The sequence below is a fragment of the Amblyomma maculatum genome, chromosome 10, assembly GCF_055883805.1.
Source record: "Amblyomma maculatum isolate TAMU_Amacu chromosome 10, ASM5588380v1, whole genome shotgun sequence".
NCBI lineage: Eukaryota > Metazoa > Arthropoda > Arachnida > Ixodida > Ixodidae > Amblyomma > Amblyomma maculatum.
In genome coordinates this window covers 169193312-169209121 of record NC_139353.1, presented here as the reverse complement: position 1 = coordinate 169209121, position 15810 = coordinate 169193312, and positions in this window count along the sequence as shown.

Below are 15810 nucleotides of genomic sequence, written 5' to 3'. Positions count from 1 at the left end.
CCACAGCGCCTTTTATAACCCATAACGCAAAGACAGTAACAGGTTGGTGGGTGTGCTCAGTAGGAAAAAAAAAAAAAATGACACCTCATAGTCAAATGCCTTGACAGGTCGGGTGAATGCATGATTAAGGAAAAATGTAATCATTACCTATCTGACCACATAAAAAACTGTAAAATGTGACGTTTTTGTTGCACTATTTTGTGGCGCATACATTTCTGGTCTCGGAGGTGCTTGGCACATGCTTAGTATGAATGGTGCAAATGGAAAACACTACACAGTAACACAATATGGTTCGCAACAATATACATTTACAACTTCTCATAAAACACACATACAAGCAGGGTGTGAGGGCACAACTATGCACTCAAAGCACACATATGACATATGCATGAACACGACTTCTCACAAGAATGTGCTCCCTGGAAAATGGTCACAGACAGTTTCCCTCGTGATGCGCGTACATACTGAGAATGAGAAGAGCAAGCAATAACTTTGAGGAAGGCTGAAATTCTTACGAAATGAAGTATCACAACTTAGTCTTGCCAAAGAGGGGCATGAAGCTGCATCGAATTTAATTACAGGTTAGGCATATACAAAGCTGCTTCCTAGTAATAGTGATGATGAGCTTGAACAGTTGATATGCTAAGAAAATGAAAAAATATGATTTAAAATGGCCATTCAGGAACATGCATAATTCTGTACTGTTTGCTGCCAATTACATCAAGCAATTGTACATAATTTGCATATTTCATTTAGTCAAATGTATCAAGTATTGAGAAAATGACCATACTGATAATGCTGATATCGCATTAGGAAAGGAATAGGAAAGTAAAGCAGGGCGAAATCTGTATATTGGAACCGGGTTCTGGCAGGTCATTTTACCCGATCCTATCTCATAAACTGCTCCAATATAAAAGTATTTTTTCCACTGTATACATGATTTGAAGACTGCAGTTGCTGCGCAGCCACTATAGATAACTCCCAGCAATTTCACATGTGGCTCACCTACACCCTGGTTTTACAATGTCAGCATGACTGCTGAGCTTTCGACCCAGTCAAATGCTTTCGCGTAATCAAAGGGCTGGTTATATTAATTCTATCCAGAGCATTTTTCTATCACCTGTTTCACAGTATGGATACTATCATGAAGAGAACCTTTACCGAAAACCTGCTTGATCCTGTGGTCAATTGAAGTCGAAGGTTGCCCTGATTCTATTAGTGATTATTTTAGCAAATTTATATATAGTTAGCGTCAATTTTATATATAGCAAATTTATATATAGTTGAAAAGCACAGATTTCGGTGCTGTCAAATGCATAGTGTTCTCGTGCGTTTAGGCTACTGCCATTCTTTCTATGCTCAATTTTCTCCGTATAGAGCGTATAGGTAAAATTTTTGCCTCGCATAGTGTTCTCTTGCGTTTAGGCTACTGCCATTCTTTCTATGCTCAATTTTCTCCGTATAGCGCTTTACATTGGGCACTTTACGCCTGTTGATTAGCTATAATAGCTCTGCCAGTTCTATCCTGTCTTTTTGGTAGGAGGCTCCCACCTTTTGTTTTTTTTTTTGACCAAATATTTCATCCCCTCAGACAGTTTACCAGTATCCTGTCTAACCATCCTACCATCTATTTCTGAGGTGCACTCATGATATTTCCAACCTTCCACCATTGCCACATCCGCCAATGGACAGCATCACATTCAACTGTATGAAGTTGTTAATATTGTTACGGACGAAGGAGGAAGAAGGCAGTGGCGCGGGCAGGAGCGCACGCTAGGCCAGCACACAGATTCATTAAATGTCATCTCACTGTCATCGAGCATCTTCTCTCTGTCCTCTGTTCTCCTGTTGTCATCGCTTGCCACCACGTAACAATATTATCAATTCACTTAAATGTTCATCTTCCTGCAGTATCGGCGGAATTAATTCCAAAGCTTTGAAAAACAGTAAATATTGTTAAGAAAAAGTACACAACGGTAAACGCTAGTTCACTGTTAGATGCATACCACACACCACAGAACGAAGCCAGCTAAACCTGAGCGTCGTCTTCTTCCCTACTTCACACCAGCACATCGTCGTCGTCTCGATACTGTGCTCCGTAACAATATGTTTCAAGTCTTATTCTTTCACTAATTTTTCAGCAGTCTTTTGATACTGGCTCCGTTCCACTTGACTGGCAAATTGAGAAGGTCATCGCAGCCAAAAAAGGTGATCAATCATCTTCAGGTAATTATCGACCCATTTCGCTAACTAGTGTATGCTCTAAAATCATGGAACACGACAATGTTGCTACATTTCTAGCGTCGGTCAGCTTTTTCCATCCAATCTTAAAGAAAGGTCATTCATGTGAAACCCAATCAGCTTTGTTCCTGCATGATATTCATTCCAATCTTGACCACAATACCCAACCGATGCATTATTCTAGGATTTTGAGAAAGCATTCCATAAAGTACCTCACTCCCGCCTCTTACTCAAACTGTCCCTTTTAAATCTTCATTCACTTGTCTTCAACCAGATCCGAAGTTGTTTAACAGATTGCATGTAATTTGGTTTTGCTAACAACTTCTCATCGACTTACTCACATGTTCTTTCAAGAGTGCCTCAAGGCACAGTCCTGGGCCCCTTAATCTCTTTAATATACATGAACGACCTGCCTTCCAAGCTAATATCTACCATCCGCCTCTTTGTAGATGACTGTGTACTCTACCGCCCTATAACCAACACCGACGATACTTCTGTCCTTCAAAACAGTGGCGTCCCAAGGCGGGTGCGGTCCGCACCGGGTGCAGCGTTTGAAGAGGCGGGGCGGGGGGGACGAAATGAATTATTGTGTGAAGGCACAAAAATGCACTCATTGGTCTCGCTGAGGCACTGACTGGATCTTCTCATAGACCGAATTAGTCTGTTGTGAGAGTGCTTGAACACATGCCTTAGTTTATGCCAGAGACTCCACACCATTTTAACGTTGCAGCGGCCTGTGTATGTGCGTGTATCCCCTGTAAACATTAGCTAAGGTACCCGACACCCATTGGAAACCCCTGTGCGCGGGAGCATTAGACGGCTACTGTCAGCAGCCGCTCCGCCGCATCGCCTCTTTTTGTGTACGTGTAGTTCATTCTCCTTTCTCAAGCGAGGACCACTGGTAGTATCTTTCCGGCAGTCTTTGTCTTTTCATTTATCTCCTGTGCCTTTCTCGCTCCTTGGCCTTACACTTTCAAAACACCGAAAAGCACGGAATGTTTACACAATGCGTAATGCATAAGGCCCATTTTTTCTTATGGTCTCATACTGGGCAATCACCTGTCTTAAGTTGCTTGCTCAGTGAATTTCCTCGCAACTTGCTAGTTTTTCTACATTTTACAAAAATATGTGCTTTTAATGTGATGTTTTGCTGAATTATTTGTCGTGGGGCACCATCACTGCGTCTAAGTGTTACAAATAAAAAAAAAAGCCAATTCACTCGCACTGCGAGGTTGGGTGCAGAGCGAACTTGACTTCAAAGCAAACCATGAGAACAGAAGAGGTAGAAAGGAAGTTGCGATTCTGTGCTTAAAAATGCGCGAGAAAGGGGGGGGGGGGGGGGGGGCGTTTTTGCACCGGGTGCGGATGACCCTAGCGACGCATCTGCTTCAAAATTACCTCAATGGCATACATCAATGGTGCTCAGCGTGGCTGATCTCTTTAAATAACACAAAGACAGTACTACTTTCCTCCGCCGCCAAAATTGTACTCCGCCTGCTGATAAAATTAACGATTCTGCCATTACTTCCACTAACTCCTTTAATTACCTTGGTATTACCTAACTAGTGATTTATCATGAACTTACCATGTTAACCATATTAATAAATCCATTTCATCGAACAATTGGCTACCTTAGTCGTAACCTACGCATGGCTCCTTTTCCATTAAAATTATTAACTTAACTTACAAAACACTTGTGCGATCTAAATTTTAACACACTAGCGCAATCTTTAATCTGCACAAAGCTAACCTTATCACAGCTCTTGAATCTGTACGTAACCATGCTACTCGCTTTATCCTTTCAAACTGGCGACGATACTTTAGCATATCCACCTTAAAGCTTCAAATTCCTTCTCTCGCTTTCCGTCGCCAAATTTCATGCCTCTTCCTTTATCACACGTTTTTTTATAGTTCTCCTCGTGACAGCCAACTTACCCAACCGGTACGTCGAACATCCCACACAGGCCATTCTAACAGGGTCATCCCTCGTCGTGTCCGCACTACTGCATTCTAGACTGGAATGACCTTCCCAGCAGTCTTGTGCTAATCTACGACCCTGCTCATTTCAAGACTGCAGAGGCTTTATCATCTTTGTAATCATCTTGTAATCACCAAGTTGAGGACAACCCAGAGGGCTATGGAACGAAAAATGGTAGGGGTAACATTAAGAGATAGAAAGCGTGCAGAGTGGGTGAGAGAAATAACTCAAGTTACCGACATTCTAGTAGAAATTAAGAAGAAGAAATGGACATGGGCAGGACATGTAGTACGAAGAGAGGATAACTGATGGTCGCTGGGGGTAACAAACTGGATTCCAAGGGAAGGAAAGCGTAGCAGGGGGCGGCAGAAAGTTAGATGGGCGGATGAGATTAAGAAGTTCGCAGGGGTCAAGTAGATGCAGCTAGCACAGAACCGGGTAAAATGGAGAAATATGGGAGAGGCCTTCGCCCTGCAGTGGGTATAATCAGGCTGATGATAATGAATCACCTTACAAATAATGTCCCACCTGGGAACCCTTGAGGTTATAATAAACAAATAAAAATAAAAGTAATGATATCTCTCAAATTATCTTTCACTGCTTGAAAGCTAAGGTCGTCTTCCTGGGTTTAAAGCATATTTGTTCTGTAGCGGGGCCCAAAATTCCTCTACTTTCTCTCTCACCGCTAGTCCATTGATGGACTTCTGCCTTACTTTTTAGTTCCATTCCTTCTTACAATACAGACTAATTTGCGACCTTACTGTCCCAGTCACTGCACTTCATATTTCCGATTACTTCTACATCCTGCACAATGCCAGGGTTTGAGCACAATATGAACTCAATTTAATATTTTGTCTCCCCATTCTGGCTTTTCCGGGCTCAAATCCAATGCTTCAGTTTGCTGAATTTTTGCTGAAGAAGGTATCCATCACTCAAGCTATTGCATTCTGCACACTAGCCTAATAACTGCCTCTTACTATTTCTATAGCCAATACTATAATCACCTACTATCTGGATTTATCTATAGGCACCTTCATGAAGAAAACATTATGGGTAGTTTTGCGTAGGTGCCCATTTCACAGCCCCCAATCTGGAGCAAAGGTACAGACCACAAAAGAACTTGCTTGAGTGTTAACAGTGCCACGAGCACGAATTCAGAACAACGACCTCATCCGAACATGCCTGCAGACTGAACAAGTACAGGCAGAACCAAAAAACATGAATGAAATGCAAGTACAAACAGTTAAAAATATTTTGTGCCTCACTACTGTGGTGTTATAGACACTGTACGAGAAATTAGGGCTTGTGCTGTCACAGAAAAAAACACCTGTTTTTCATTTAGATGTGTATTGAGCCACTTTTTCCAAGCATTCCAACATGTTAACATGCAGATCAATTAAGGGGAAATGAGGGTGCTACGTGACGCTGGCGGTAACAAAGGACGTTCTACGTCCGCCGCTATGGTTGAGGGTGGCGCTGGTGAACACTCTCAAGGTTCGCATACAGACAACATAAATACCCAAGCAAGTAGCAGGGGGGACAGCGGCCGATGTAGCTCAGTTGGAAGAGCACCGGACGCGATATTCGGAGGTTGTGGGTTCGGTTCCCACCATCGGCACGTTGTTTTTTCTGCTACTTCGTGTTTAATTATCTTTCCCTTAAACAAGATTACATAACTAATTTCCGTGATTATCCAAGTAAATATTTAAAAAAAAAAAAAGACATAAAGTAACATCCCCAACGCTTTCCTTGGCCTCGCCGGCTGTTGGCTTCTTTCCTTCATGTATTATAACGAGCACCCTCATTTCCCCTTAATTGATCTGCTTGTAGCCTACGGGGGTCTCGGTTCTGGCAGTCTTGAAGCCATAGCTAGCGTAAGAGGGTTCTAGCACAGCTTTCGCCCTCGCTCTTGATCACGTTCTATGTGATGCTGGCGGTAACAAAGGCCGTTCTACGTCCGCCGCTATGGTTGAAGGTGGAGCTGGTGAACACTCTCAAGGTTCGTATACAGACAACATAAATACCCAAGCAAGTAGCAGGGGGGACAGCGGCCGATGTAGCTCAGTTGGAAGAGCACTGGACGCGATATTCGGAGGTCGTGGGTTCGGTTCCCAACATCGGCACGTTGTTTTTTCTGCTACTTCATGTTTAATTATCTTTCCCCTAAACAAGATTACATTACTAATTTCTGTGATTATCCAAGTAAACATTACAAAAAAAAGGACATAAAGTAACATTCCCAACGCTTTCCTTGGCCTCGCCGACTGTTGGCTTCTTTCTTTCAAACATGTTAACATGGCATTTAGGTCACACTAGAGGTGCCACGGTGATCAAGGATAGCAAAAGATGACAGAATTGTCCACAGAAAGTAACATGCACAATAAAATGTTAGCAGGTAGATCATAACATAGATAACTAAAAGCAACAAATCGTGAATACTGTTCATCTTTAGTGCTTTAAACACTTATTAGGCTAGTCACACCAGAATATTCAACGTTTACTGTGCAGTCTCAAAAAAAAAAAAAAAAGACAACACCGTGTCATATCTGGGGGCTGAAGTGTTCAGTTTCTTTTTTATTAAGGCTAAAGCCTTTCTAGGCTCATGGTGAAAATCTCGTGTCAGCGAGATTTGTCTGCGAGATTCTGCGAGTGACATATACGGTGTCTTTCCTTTCCTGTAAAACAATTATATATTGCCGGTGAACTTTGATGCGTTCAACGGAATGCTGGCTGTGTTCGACAAGGGGCGCTCTATGTACCGTGTGCAGTAGCGACGCTCAGGCTTTCGCATTTCTCCACTGCAGATTCTGCTGAAACTGTTCAGTAGAGATTTCGTGAAGGTTCAGTAGAGATTTTCTGAAGATTATTTCAGAACTCTTTTCTCATCTTTTTGTGACTGTAACTTCTGAAAGAATTATTTTTTTTTCCAGCAACATATGAGGCACCTCTGTGCAGTCAAATGTAATGTAATGATGACTTGTTTGTTAAATTCATTGAACTGTATTGGTGTCTTTATGTCCAGAGCATTGCTAACAAAATAAAATGCCGTTACCAGAGGGATTGTATTAATGAGAGTTACATGATGAGGCAAAAAGATAAATTGAAACTGTTATCAGTTCATGACTACAGCTTGCAACTTGCTGGTTAATGCTTCAGTCATGGACAAATGTGAAACCACTGAATGCCTCACATAAATAAAATTGCATGCTGTAGAGAAAGGTGTCCAAAATGAGAAATTCAGAGATGACTAAACAACCGTGGAAGCTAGGATGTGACATTTGTTCGCTATGCTTCTGCACGGTTTGCACTGACTGTGGCCTAATATGGTTACAGGTTGCGGTGTCAGTACATACAGTGCCATAATCCCCTTAACAATGCAATGGCTCTAATTGGGTATTGCCAATTATGAACAGGTGGTGCTATGCATCTGTGCTGCCATATGTTTCAGGTAGTGCAGAAATGCCTCAAATCAAGTAGTAGCACTGTTTAGTTTACCGATCCCACCATGCTTCTCGTTCTGATACTTCATTTTCTCTTGAGGCTGTGTTAGCACAGTTAGCATGCTGTGGTTGATATTTCAAGGCTACTGGCCTTTCTTCGTTGACCATGAATAGGAAAAAAAAAAGAATTTGGCTTGTTATTGTGTTTTTTTTTCTTTTTTGCTGAAGCAAACTGTACACCATCTAGACCCATAAATTGTTGCAGCCACTATTTGCGCTGGTTCTGTAACTTTCGTACTTCTTCATGTGCATTTTTTTTCTCCTATTGCCCTCATTTGTGAACCCACTCCTGTAATGACCCCTTTGGGGTTGGCAGTATTCTAAATAAATAAAATAAATAAATAACAGGAACCACTCAGCGGTTAAGGTGCTTAAGTGATGATTTTAAAGTCATGCCTTCAATCGCATCCACGGCAGCTGCGTTTCAATTAAGGCCATGCACAAGGCATCCATTTATCATGTCAGTGCACATTAAAGGATCACAGGTGATGTACCCAGTCTTCAAGCAGCGGGCACAGCTCATGCATCAAACCGAACAGGGCCCATATTCCGAGTTTGCGTTGTTATCGAAGTGTTGCTATCTCACGTGACCTCGAGTCATCTGATTGGTGGAAATGCCAGAACCGGGTGTTGCCACCACGAAACTGGAAGATAATGTTCCGGTGTTTCCACCAATCAGATGACTCGAGGTCACATGAGATAGCGACACTTTGATAACGACGTAAACTTGGAATGCGGGCCCAGGTCAGCAACCACAGCATATGACAGGAGTTTGAGGATACAGGTGTTGCTGAGTTTTACTTTTTTTTTTAACAAGACACTTCATCGAGCTCTGGATCACCAAGCGACAAAAATCATTGCATTTTCAAAAGCTCACAATCGTGCGAGCAATTATCACTACCATCTGTACTGAAACAGTCATTCCACGTGAAATGCTCCAGACACCATTGATGACCACCACTGACTGTTTAAAAAAACAAGAATGGGCATGTTGGTAATTGTGTGAACAGCTTTTCATTGCTATCACCTGATATCACTGGCATGTGTCAAGAAACTTCTTGAACACGTCATTGCATCTAACATGGCACAATTTTTAGGAGGCTTCTGAAGGTTTCTTCTTTCCAATACAGCACGGATTTAGAAAACTATACTATCATGAGCCACGCAACTCTGGGCCTTACTAATGAGCTGCTACACAGAAGACAAGACTCCTCAAAATAACTATGTATTCCTCGACTATACTAAAGCCTTCATTCCATTTTCAAATTGTTGTCTGATAGCTGACCTATCATCTTTGGGCCATGATTCCTCAGCAATTGCTTGAATAAGAAACTTTTTCTCAATTTGTAAGCAGCTCACTTTTGTCAATCATCATCATCATCACTTTTGTCAATAATTGATCCTATTTAAACAGTACAACACCTAACATACTACAAGGTAGTATAATAGGCCCGTTATTATTTTTGGTCTGCAAAATAAGGGCTGGAAGCACGCTCGAGCATTTTGGAGTAGCCCAGGGGGCAGTAATGATGCTATTATGGAGCAGCTTTGGAGTAATAAAAAGAGAATTTTTGAACAATTATGTATTGGAACATGTTTTATAGGGCCAAACATTTTTCATCATCATCATCATCAGCCTGATTATACCCACTGCAGGGCGAAGGCCTCTCCCATATTTCTCCACTTAACCCGGTTCTGTGCTAGCTGCATCCACTTGACCCCTGCGAACTTCTTAATCTCATCCGCCCACCTAACTTTCTGCCGCCCCCTGCTACGCTTTCCTTCCCTTGGAATCCAGTTTGTTACCCTCAGCGACCATCGGTTATCCTCTCTTTGCACTACATGTCCTGCCCATGTCCATTTCTTCTTCTTAATTTCCACTAGAATATCGGTAACTTGAGTTATTTCTCTGACCCACTCTGCACGCTTTCTATCTCTTAATGTCACCCCTACCATTTTTCGTTCCATAGCCCTCTGCGTTGTCCTCAACTTAAGTAGAACTCTCTTGGTTAGCCTCCACGTTTCAGCCCCATAGGTGAGTACAGGCAAGATGCAACAGTTGTATACTTTCCTCTCGAGCGATACCGGTAAGCTGCTAGTCATAATCTGCGAGTGCTTGCCAAATGCGCTCCATCCCAATCTTATTCTTCTTATTTCCTTTTCATGGTCCGGATCTGCGGTTACTACCTGTCCTAAGTAGAGGTATTCGCCTACTACTTCCAGTATTTCGCTACCTAATGTAAATTGCTGTTCCTTCCCGAGGCTGTTGAACATTACCTTAGTCTTCTGCATATTGATTTTCAAGCCTACCTTTCTACTTTTTCTGTCTAGGTCATCAATCATTATTTGCAGTTCATCCCCCGAGTTGCTTAGCAAGGCAATGTCATCAGCAAATCGCAGATTACTGAGGTATTCTCCATCTACCCTTATCCCTAACTGCTCCCATTCCAAGTCTCTGAATACTTCCTCTAAACAAGCTGTGAATAGTACTGGGGAGATTGTGTCTCCTTGCCTAACACCTTTCTTTATGGGAATTTTGTTACTTTCTTTATGCAGAACTATGGTTGCTGTGCAGCCACTATATATATCTTCCAGCACTTTTACGTACGCCTCGTCTACCCCCTGATTTCGCAATGCCTGCATCACCGCCGAGGTTTCAACTGAGTCAAATGCTTCTTCGTAATCAATGAATGCTATGTATAAGGGCTGGTTATATTCCGAGCATTTTTCTATCACCTGATTGACGGTATGGATATGATCGATAGTAGAGTACCGTTTCCGAAACCCTGCTTGATCCTCTGCTTGATTGCAGTCTAAGGTTGTCTTGATTCTATTAGTGATTACCTTAGTAAATACCTTATACGTAACAGACAGTAAGCTGATTGGTCTGTAATTTTTAAGGTCCTTAGAGTCCCCTTTCTTGTGAATGAGGATAATGTTTGCGTTCTTCCATGGTTCCGGTACCGTCGATGACACCAGGCACTGCGTATACAGGGTGGCCAGTTTTTCTAGCACGATATCCCCCCCGTCCTTCAGCAAATCTGTAGTTATCTGATCCTCTCCAGCTGATTTCCCCCTTTTCATAGTTTCTAGTGCTTTCTTGACCTCGTCCTTCGTCACTGGTGGAACGTCTGACTGTTTTTCCCTACCGCCAATCTCATTACAGTCCTGACTACTTTGGCTACTGTAGAGATCTGTATAGAACTCCTCGGCTACTTTGACTATCTTGTCCATATTAGTGATGACGTTGCCCGCCTTGTCCCTTATCGCATACATCTGGTTTTTGCCTATGCCCAATTTCTTCTTTACCGCTTTAAGGCTTCCCCCGTTTTTTACAGCATGCTCAATTTTGTCCATGTTATACTCCCTTATATCGGCCACCTTGCGCTTATTGATTAGCTTTGATATGTCGGCCAATTCGATCTGGTCTGTTGGATTGGAAGCTTTCATACTCTGGCATTTCTTAATCAAATCTTTCGTCTCCTTAGACAGCTTACCGCCTACCTCTACCGCGCACTCAGTAATGATATTTCTGAAATTATTGTTCCTTGCCTCTAGGGTAATGTCGCCATCCTCAGTTAGAGCTGAATACCTATTCTGTAGCGAGATCCTGAACTCTTCTGCCCTCCCCCTCACCGCTAATTCGTTGATGGGTTTCTTTCTTACTAATCTACTGCGTTCCTTCTTCAGATTTAGGCTAATTCGGGACCTCACCATCCTGTGGTCACTGCATCGCACTTTCCCGATTACCTCTACATCCTGCACATTTTATTAACATTTTTATTACCTGCATTTTTTTATCCCTGAAATACATAGGAATTTCATTTGGTCAATTTTAATTCAACATTCAGTGCTTCGCTGGCTATGCATGCCTCCCTGTCGAGTCAGGACAAACAGCCCAAACCATGTACAGAAGATTAAAATAATACAGCTGACCTAAACAACAATTTAGAACAGACTAGCAGCAAACAGAATGCTTGCTTCACTACAATACTGAATATCAAGTTTGACTAAAAGTTTTCGACTATTTTGGTTTCATTGATTCAAATGTGGAGTGTAGCACATTGATGCATTGAAGCACTCCCACTAGCTTGGAGTTCACATCAATGAGCAGTATATTTCTGCTCCCTATCTTGTGCATATCCTGTTTCATCCTATGCTTGTGCCTATAAAATTCCTGGGAATTTGTCAGTAGTGCATTCAGGGTGGATAGATAAAACTAAAGAGCAGCCTTTTCCTCTTTTAGCTTGTTTACTTCACTGCTTTTTGGCAGTACATCCTCATGCTTTCACTTGAGAGACGCTGGGGCTTCCTTAATTTCAACACACTGGAATTAGGCCCTGTATGGCTTTGCAACACTTGTGAGAACATTTGTAGCAATTGGCACCTTCAAGGTGCCAACCCCATAATGCTTCAACTACGTTTTTGTAGGCTTGAGATGGTTGTTAATAGAGAGGCTCAGTGGTGAAATACCTTCTTGCTTTAGCAGCAGAAGCATCAGAACAACTCATGTAGATCTTTGTAGCTGGACAAGTTGGCAGACATCTCGTGGTAGTTTGTAGTGTTTGCTTCTCTCGCTTCTCTTACTACCAGTGACTCAAAAGGCTAGGAGGTGGTGCTAGTTCATACACAAAGAACATTTTTTGAAATTCCCTCCAATCACTTGTGCAGCATCAAGACCGCTCCATCGAAATGCACTAGGCGTGTTAGTATACAGATATTGGAAAGTTGGTGCAACAAGCTCTGGTAGGAATTGTGGCGAATAGAAAGAAGTGGGGAACTAAAGAAAAACTAGTTTCTCATTTCAAATTTCCTCGCGAAAAAAATATTTATCATGCTTCGTGTATCTCTTAGTTTATGAAAATTTTATTCGTATTACCATTGCAAGAACACTTATAACTGTGGTACCAGTGTGCTGCCATTGCTTGAACTAAGACAGTCCTTATAGCATGGACATGCAACTCTTGACATGCAACCAACCTGCTGCACTTCTGACATTTGCTTAATTGAATTGGATCGAATCATATTTTCCTGTAGGCAGCATTAATGGCCCATCGTTTGACAAAAGTCCATTGTCGTGTACGATGTGTTTTGCACCGAATACTGAAAGAACAAACAGTAGTCTTCTTACGTATTTATGTGTGAGCTCTGCGTCCTAACAAGTGGTGATGGACGAAAGACATCCCCAAAACGAGGGAACAGTAATGGGGACCGGAAGACTAGTGCCTGAAAGGCGGTAAGAAGCAAATGAAACACAGGCTGGAAGAGAGGCATGCCACTCTATGGAGGGGTGTACTCCAAACTGACCGCAGTCTGTGCTTCGAAGCTATGACTTACGGCTGTAACGGCCATTGGGGTCTGGGATCAAAGAAGCCACCACGACTGTGGCGTTCAGGAATTTGGAAAAAGAAAACAATGAAGAAGAAGGATCTTCCAACAATCAGGTGAAAAAAACTTCAAGGGAGAGGGCAAATTCGAGGAGAGCAGATCGACGCAAGAGACAGGAGAGATTGAACTCTGGTGTCGAACAGAGAAGCCACACTCTGAGTGCAATTTATTGTTCACAATTATGGAAATCAATTCCTTGTAATCTGGAATTGTCAACTGCTGTTGGGCTTTGTTGGAGAATGCCTGAAAGACGGAATAAGGAACCTGCCTGACTCCCATGTTCTGCTAAATTTAATGGCAAAACACCAAGGCAGCCAGTTTGGAGAAGTTATGGTGCAATATTGTATTTTCGAATAGGATGGAGCAAGGAAAGCAGTTTGGAGCAGCAAATCCATTCCTGCATAAATGTCGTGCCATTAAATATTGCCTCAGCCATCGGACAATTTGCCGAGTATTACATTATTTACAGAAAAATCCTGTCTATTGACAACAATGCTTTTCAGGAAGATCAGTACTAGCTGGTGTTCATTATGAAAAATCCCCTTACGCTATAAAAGCCTGATAATGTCATTTAGTCACAAAGAATCCGATTCTCTTTACTTATTAACTGCATAAGTCCAGGCACTGTTGTGTCATCATACAAGTGCCTAGCGTTCATTTTGTTTTCTTTCACGAAAAGCCAATACAGAAAAAGCTTTTGCTAAAGACAACCGTCCATCTATATAAAATATCACCTCAGAGGCACGCTCACTTCCACCCAGCAGCTTGCCTATCAAATGTTTGTTCTGCCTTAACTTGAATATGCATCTTTCAGTGTCCTTCATCAACACTACTTACTTGACTCCATAGAGCACATAAAAAGTGCTGCAGCTTGTTTCATTGTTCAACATGACAGCTGAAATTTTACTAAGATTAAGAGACTGCCGTTCCTCTTGTCCTTAGAATTTCACAGAACAGCACTTATTTGCCTCTTCCATAAAATTGCTTACAGCGGGCACCGTTTTACCCTACCTCGAGCACAACTGAGCTGCACATTCCACATGATTACCCAAGTTTCAAGTGTTCCTTGGAAAGAACCACTGCTTTTTATTAATCAGCACTGTCAGTCATGTGCTATTGTGGTCGTTTTTTTCAAGACATTGTTGTTCATGTCTCTGACCCCGTTACTTTCGAAGCAAAAATGTGCTGCATTTTGTTATGAAGTGTTTTCCATCATGAGCTCTATTTTCGAATTGGTCATTTACTATGGTAAAATGATGTTGAAATAATGCTGTTCTATTGTCACCCCAGTTTCTAATACAGCCTCCTCACACTTGCTGGAGCATGTTAGGCATGTGAACAAAAAAAATTAGGTAAATTGACACAGCCAAGCTGAGATTATCGAAATGGGGAGAGAGGGCGAATATTATGCTAGTAGACTATTTTTTACCAAAAGAGCTCGCCAGTCCATGGCCAAATGCAGGCTATAGATATAGATATATAGAACGCGTTTATAGATTATACGTACAATGAATAAATGTTGCTGCAAGTCAGCCCTCAGATCATAGTATGGTCTCAATTCTGCTTGCTTCTTCTGTGCTCTGTTCGCTGGTAATGCGTAGATCAAGACACACACGAGATCAAACGTTGCACGAAACATGCATTCTCACTTCCGGGTTCAGTATCACAACATGGTTCATCAGCTGAAAAGTCCTCTTGATCTTTTTGTTGAGTAATCGACGGCCGTTGAGCCAGCGGCGGCTTGCTTCATTGTCTGCTCCGAAGCAGCGTGGCAAAATGTTCGTGACAAAAGCAATGCCCACGCCACCCAGAAGCTGCAGGACGAGGGCCAAGGATGTGAAATGATAAATGAGACTATTACTGCAATTAAAAAGCGTCGACGATTTGTAAGATCACGTACCTTAATGTTCTCGCAAATATCTTGCGGTCTGAAATCCGGGTTGCACAGGTCGTTGCCGCCGACGTATACAATCGCAAAGTCTGCGCGCCGCAGATCAAGGCGCGCCGCACGACGTTTGCGAGACGCAAGGCGTCGTAGCCTCCGAAGCTGAATGTGCAGGTCTCTACAGATGGAATTAACCGCAGACGAGTCCTGCACAAACGCTTCAGCTGGCTATCGCCAACCAGTACGCCTCGCAATGCCATGGCGGATGATGGACGCTGTGGGCTGCAACAAACTAAAGTTCGCGCGCAGAGAAGGTACACGTGCACAACGCATACAACAAACCTTGGTTGGGTACAGTGGTTGGGGACGGTTGGGGACATCCAGAAAGCTAGAGACCAAACAGCACTAGGTTTGATTCAACTAGGGAAGGCATAGGGACGGCTTGGAGTTGGGTTTGGATCGTCAGCCAAGCCCAACTCCAAGCCGTCCTTATGCCTTCCCTAGTTGAATCAAACCTAGTGCTGTTTGGTCCCTAGCTTTCTGGATGTCCCCAACCGTCCTAATGGATGGATGATAGTGGCTCTGCCCTTTGTATCAGACGGCAGCTTGCGTCGCCTAGCCAAAAAATTAAAAGAAATATATTTATCTCTTTCCCATTTTTAGCTTCTAATTCGCCCGTATCTGCCCCCCTCCCTTTTTTTCCTCTCTTTACTCTCTTGACTTTTTCCACCAATCCTCTAACCTCTCTTTTGTTATCAGAACGCGTTCCTCATCCATTCGTCCATCTTCCCCAGCAAATCCCAGCCATAGAGTCCCTT